Source organism: Zosterops lateralis (assembly GCF_965231275.1).
Source record: "Zosterops lateralis genome assembly, chromosome: 13".
NCBI lineage: Eukaryota > Metazoa > Chordata > Aves > Passeriformes > Zosteropidae > Zosterops > Zosterops lateralis.
This window is the reverse complement of record NC_139773.1, coordinates 14,473,000-14,480,355: the sequence shown is the minus strand read 5'-3', so window position 1 is coordinate 14,480,355 and position 7,356 is coordinate 14,473,000.

Here is a 7,356-nt window from a genome sequence, read left to right as displayed (position 1 = left end):
CAAAAGGAATCCTGGTAGCAAATTAATCAATGTTTTTCTCAAGGCATAGAGGGCATTAATAACACGCTTGGCCAGTTTTCTCACTAGAATTTTAACTTTTTCAAGGCTGTGACCACATATTCCCAGAAGAAGAAATAGATAACATTATCTTTAATTTCTGAGTAATTTACAATGGGCTTATTTTCAGGGGATGGAGGAGATATAATTTATTTTTGTACACACTTTATTTCAGGGGATGAATGCAAGCAGAAAGCACCATCAATTACTCAATCAAGCATGGAGGCAGCAAATCAGCTGGGTATGAGCAACAAGGGTCAATTATCCCCCTATATATTTCTGCAGTATATAAATTAATCCAAAAGCATGGATTTGTGTTTCAGTGCTTTCACATTGCCTGATATCACACAGACATTTAATGTGCATTTGTCATTGTTGGGATTAGGGTTCATCTGCACAAATTGGTGTGAGGATGACCCTGGATCTGTGTCTTGTAGCATTTGCAGGGTGAGCTGACAGGACAAGGGAAATACCTGAGAAAAAGGAATTGTTATTACTCCCATTTTATGGGTGAAGAGTGAAGGTCTAAGGAAACAAGGCTGAGTGGAAGTGTGTGAAGGACTGAGAGGTGACTCCTGTGCTCCAGTCACATTGTGCCTTCCCAAGGAGATCTACACCTCAGAAATTCAGAGAGCAGCTGGGAAACTGCAGCTTTGTCCTCTCCACCTCCAACAAAATGAATGGGATTAGAGATGCTCAGAGATAACAGGTGGCCCAGAGGTCACCAGGGAGCCAAAGTCTCACATCTATAAACCCCATGGGTGAGATCTGCACAAGCCAAAATGAGCAAACAACGGTGAAGTGTTTGTGAGGATTTATATAAATGATGCTTGAGTGTTTTCCTTGGGGATATTCCTGCCCTTTGCCACAAATCTTCATACAAATGGTATTTTTTGTGTGCAAGACCAATTGTACAAAAGGAAAATGCTCAGAAATACGCGTTTGAGTGAGGTTGCACTACAAAGAAATCTTTGTGGTGTATGAAAGTTTCAGTCCCTCAGAGGATGAATTGAAGAAACACAATCTAGGTAATACATTTTGCAAACCAGAAAATAGTAACAAAAGGCTGGCAAAGAGCCAAGTGCCACAGAAATGAACTCAAGGACTGAGATACATCACAGACTCTGTTTGAATAAGGAACATTGTCATAAAAAACAAGCCTGTTCATTCATGAATAATACAGGACCAAGGGACAGGTCTGAATTTGTCATGTAAATTATTTACTGTAACAATGAAATGGCCACCTGTCTAGACTTGTTGCAGCATTTGAAACACAGCCCATTAAATAAAAAAAGGGAAAATATAAAGTTGGTTAAGCTGAAGAGGAACTTCTTTGGTCCTGCAGAGTGGGATGGAGACCTGTCTGCCAAAGCCAGTCTGACCCAAAGCTCCCCAAAACACAGCACCTTCACACCCAGCATTAGCAGTTGTTAAAGATGGAATAAAATCTGCACTTTAAAAAGTGTAAAAGACATTTCTCTGGTTCTGGCTACACCCTTCTATGCCTCCCCCAGCCTGTTCCCACCACCTCACCTCAGTCAGCTTCTCCACGGTGACACACAGCTCTGTGCAACCTGAGATAGAAGACAGCTGAGCTCTCAGGATTTCAGTGTGCTCTGTGGTTTCTTGGGGTGGCTTTTCTCTTTTTTTCCTTTCTTTCTTTTTTTTTAACCTGTTGCTCTATAAATTGCTTCCAAAAAAACCCCCAGCAGATCAATAATGAACAAGAGTTACTTCAGAAAGGCACTCGGCATTCTTGTTTAAATAACCTCTTTTACTCCTCTATTGCCTTGTTTTTCTCAGGGTTGTCATAGAGAGGAAGATATTGATGAGCTGATAGTGTGTGAGGGAGCACGGATGAGAGCAAAATCATTTACTCTGTTCTCAAAAGCATTTATTTTTGACCTATTTATCTAGTGTGTGTAGCTACAGTGTCCCTCTGCTCCCTCATGTCAGCTTGGTCATTGGGAAGAGCATCCTGCAGCAGAGTCAGTGCACACCCTTGGTTAATGCTGCTCTGCCTGGGACTAGAGCAGTGCCTGTCATGTTTAATACATCCTGAGAAAGCAGACACCTTGTAGCAGGCAAGTCAATAGGTTGTTTAGTTATACAGAGCTTCCAGAAGGTAAAACCTCATTTCCACCTCTCTAAAGAAAGGAAAGGTCTTGGGTGCCTGTGCATTAGATCTTAAGAATGTCCCATCAAAACACAGGCTGCTGCAAAGGTTGCTGCCTTTTAAGAGAAATGCCTTACTGAAATCAGCAAGGTCTCTGCTCTTTCCTATGAGAAAGGAGATGAATGAAAGCAGGCAGTAGGTTCTAAGACTGCTTTCCCCAGAAATAGCCCACAATTTTCCTTCTTGGTGCATTGCAGCCTTGTTTGTGCTTAACTAGAAAACTGGGAAAGAACTAAAAGGTGAACAATGCCAGGCCAGGCTGTCTCTGAGTTTTAACCATCAAAAGTCTCCTTCAGCAGCAGGAGTATTATGGAAAGTCCAAGACAGAATGTATGATGTGGATCAAGACTTAAAAACTCCAGCCCTTCTGGAAGCTACACTCTTTGCTGAAGACTTTCCTCTGGATATTTTTCCTGCCTTTGCTGAAACACACAGTTCTATTTCCAACCCACACAACACACTTGCCCTCTTCAGCTCTCGCAATTCCTCTGTTCACACTGTTGCAGAATCTGTTCACGCTGCCAGCAGAAGAGTTTTGACTGTAGCAGTATATTAACCAAACATCCTAATTAACTGATTCACCCTTTTATTGTCTCACATCTCTGCTATCAGTGGGCCTGCTGTGCTCTAACAATGCTTTAAAAAGTCTAACTTGTTTTTTCTCCTCTGGCTTTTAAACACCCTCTCATTCCCATCTGCAGCTTTGTACAGAGATACAGAAGCAAAAACAAACAAATGTGCTTCTTGCAGACCTTCTTCTGAACACAGCCCCCAAAAGGTGGCTGCCCTGCATGTTTCTAATGCTTTAACCCAAGCTATGACCACATAAATACAGCTCCAGGGATACCAGGGAGATAACACCAGTAATGGCAGAGAGAGAGCAGAGAAAGAAGGGATGGAAAAGGGAACCAGCTCAAATAATACCTTCTGAAAGATGATCCTAAATGTTATTAACCTGATTCTCCTCTGCCATCAAAATTACACCAAAGTATCTCTGGTTCAATGAGATTCACACCATGAAAGACCAACAAAATCCTTTCTGTTAACAAGCCCATAAACTAATGGCACTTGAAAAACTCAGCACACCAGGCTTTATGACCCGCAGTGAAACAGATTAGAAATAATACAAAGGCAAAGAGAGCCCCCTAAAACCTTATCTTTAGCGACAATGAGTGTTCTTGTGCTGAGCAGGTTTTGGTTTGCAGCTCAGCACCCTCTTCTGCATCTCCAGAGGCATTTGCTGTCCAGCAGCATGTTTCCACAATATTAGAAAAAAAAAAAGTCAAACACCTTTTTTTCATTTCAACAAAGGCTGGGTTATCTTCTGGTTTCATACAGAAATCTAGATGTTTCTCAAGCTGCTCTGCTCCTTTCCAGACACGTTTGGAAGTTGTGTGGGTGTTGGCACTGGATGAGTGCTGATTTCAGTGGGGAATTTGTGCATGTCCTGAATGGAGAAGATGATTTTTATACACCCGAGGCCAGCAGGAAATGGTCTCCAGGATTTCAGGTGAAAGCATTCCTAATTAATCTAAGGGGAAGGGTAGCACTCAGCATGCTCTAAGGGTTGCCACAAAAACATCATCGTATCAATCGTTCATATTATTGGCTCAGCAGTCCCTTTCCTCCTGCATATGAAGGGAGGCTTGGAGAGGTAAGTTTAATTCCAGAAACCATCTCTAAGACAGAAAATCAGGATGAGGCTCCACTCCATCCCAAGCATTTCTTAGACTCCTGGATTTCTGCTTGCTGAATTTCTGAACTCATCTGCTGGCAGCAGCCTGAGGACCTCTGTTCACAGGCCACCCTGCAGCCTTTGGGGCACATTCACTCCTCACTGCCTTCCCAAGTCCACCTGAGAATAAGATAAAAAATTCCATCCCCTTTGCTCTCCCACCTCTCAGCAGAAATTTTCCCAACTTGCTGTATAATGAGACCATTTTTATTCTTTCTGGCCACCTCCTAAAGGTGAAAATCATCCCTCTGCTGAGCATCAGCTTCCCAGGCTCAAGGCTTTTAATGAAAACCTCAAATTCCTTTATTTAAGGCCAGAGAGGTGACTAATGGACTAAACACAGCCTGAGAGGTGGAGGAAAGGCTCTGCAGAAAAGCACTGTGGCAGCCAGCAAGGTCCTTGTGCTGAGCTAATGTTCCCCACAGCCACCCAGCCCCATGGACCTCAGGCAGGGAGCAAACTCCCCTGAGCTGCGCTTTGTTCTCCTCAATCAGCTCTTTCACACCTACAAGGCCAGTAAAAACACCCTATTCCTTCAGCTGCCCCTCAGCTTTATGGATTTTTCACTCCTAAAATAAGGAGTTTTGACTGAGAACTCTGCATTCTGAAAAATGCAGGCTGTGCTCAAAGGCAGTGGAACACCAGCAGGCTCAGCCCCTGAACATGGTGCTCCCAGTCTGAGGATGAGCCCTCCTCAAGCATTTTCCCCTGCCAGGGAGGGAAGATGAAAATTTACAAAAGAGCAGACACAAAGCCAATTTTAAACCCAACACTGACCTCAAGCTAACAGGAGAAAATGCACCATTAGCTTTGATTTTTAAATACATTAGTTATTCTCTCAAAGGCCAGATCAATGGAGAAAGGAAACTGGGCAATGGATAAACCTTTAATTGCTTAGAAGGAGGATTCATCCTCACACTGCCTGGCCAGAGCATGGCCTCTGCTGGGTGCCTGTGTGCTCCTGCATGCCCTCACTGTGCTGCTCCCATGTCCCAAGCCACCACCAGGCCAGTCAGGCACTCAAAGCATTTTTCTGGTGGGGTCTGGATTGGCAAGAGGCATCTGTGAAAAGTTCCAGAAGGTTTATGTGTAATTGTGTCTCAAAATAGAACCAAACACTGAATTTCAGAATTTTCACAGAAGTGTAACATTAAGCAGAAAATACTGCTTGAAGGAAATCAAAACATTTCATTTTGATAAAAGCCCAAATACTCCAATTTATTTTATATGCTGAGGAAATTCAGGCTATGGTTTCCCAAAGAAAACTCTAAATGCTCCAATTTCAACAAGATACTGCGAGCTCATCAGCTTTTGTTTGAATGAAATAGCACTGAACAGAGATATTCCCACAAAAAGTCATAATTTGGAGGAAATTGCATTCTTTTCCCCTCACTGGGAATATTCTGACTGGCTGTATGTAGCAGTTTGGTTTTGCATTTTGCCTCCAGAGCCAAAGGCACTTGTGTGGAAGGACATCTATTTGTCACAGGAGTGACAGGAAAACAGAAACAAGAGAGAAACACCCAACTGTGCCTTGCCATGAACAACATGGGATCTTCTCCCTCTTCTTTGGCTGGCTGGAAAAGGCTCTTCAAAGAAAGTTTGTGGTACAGAGTCACAGCTCTAATGATGTGTTTTGTCCTTCCAACATTCTCCACCCTGGACCACTGGACTGCTCCACACAGTCACACACAACCCAGAGCTGCTGCCAGCACAGGGAACACCCCAACACAAAACCAAAACAGGTTCTCCCAAGCCCTCACAACCCCTCCAGGCCACTCAGCCAACTCAGAAGCACACAGATCATCTAAAGTTGATCAAAGGTGGTGCAGAGCTAAGACCTTCTGCAGAGCACATTGCCTGGAACAACACAACCTTCTCCACGAGGAGCTCCCAGACTTCATCAGCAGTCACTGCCTTAGAGCCAGCTCAGGATGACCTTAGGAAGGCTTCCAGCATCACTGGGGTGGGCACCATAACTTACCCAAGGTCCTGGAACACCAAGGAGGAGAATGATCAGAGAAGGTTGAAAGGGGCAGGTAAACTGATGCTGTTGATGTGACCTAACTGTGAGTCCTTTCTAATTAAAGCAGGGCTTACAGTACAGCCACACACGGGCCCTCGTCACTAATTAGGGAGGGCTGAGGACTGACACATTAACCTCCCAGTCTCAAAACATTAACTTTACCAGGTGTAATATCTTCTAGGTGACATAAAGGTTAATAGTCTGCATCCACAACAGAATTCAGCTCAGTAAACACCCAATTAACCGGATTCTGTCAGAGGTAGCAGCAAAAATGAAAGGTCTAGGATGGCTGAAGGGAGGCCCTGAAATGCTGGGTGTGATGTGTGCTGGTGTGTTCACCCACTGTGGGGGACAGTGGGGACATGCCAGGAATGGCCAGAGGAGCAAGCAGGAATGATGCCTTCAGAAGGAGTTTGCACAGACCTCAACACAACCAGGAGCTGGGCTGAGGGAAAGCAATGAAGTGAAATAAATAAAAAGATTCTTTGCTGTCAACATTTAACAAAACATTTTTTCCCCCAGACATCCTCCCTCATTCCTCCTGAACTATTCTTTAAAGCTCCTGTTGTTGGGAAGTGAATTCAAAGCAACAGTGGTTGGATTCAACTCGTGTGTAACAAAATTGTTTTTCTCTTTTTGTTTTCTGACTTTTAATCTTTGTTTTGCTCACTGCCTTTCAGAAGAGGGAATTGGAACAGGGAAGGATTAAAAAAGGAACAAACAAGGAATAAGTGAATATTCAACTCAGTTGGAATGCAATTGCCTCGTTTAGCATCATTTTGTAGAAACTCAGGAGAAAACTTCTCTTTGACATACCAGATTTGAAGTATTTAGAATTAAAGGGTCAAAGAAGTGATTACTTTTATTCTGAGCAGTACAGCAGCTGGAGCAAGGGGAAGTGTGTGTCACTAAATACTCAGGAATGTGTCACCCTCTGGGCCTGTCCCAGGGCAGCGGGAGCACTGATGGAGATGGAGAAGCTTCTGCAGCTGCAGGGGCTCAGGGTGCATGGCAGGGCTCAGCCACTTCACTCAGCTGTTGCTATTTCAGCTAAAAGCTCCTTTTTTTTCCCCTCCACAGCTGAACTGACACAAAGAGTGTGAGACACATTCATCACCACTGACACATCCAGCGCCTTCCTGCTCCAATCATGTTCCCTCTGAGCTCCTCCTCATTTTAGTGTCTTCCAGGTGTTCAAGTTCCTCCATTCTGCAAGAATTTAAGATGTTCTTGTTCTCTCTTTCCTTTCTCTGTTCATTAAACTTCATTTTCCCCCAAAACCTGCCTTACCTTCTCTGCCACAACCACTGCTTCACTGGACCTCCCCTCTGAAGGCACTGCACACACAGAGAACACATTCAC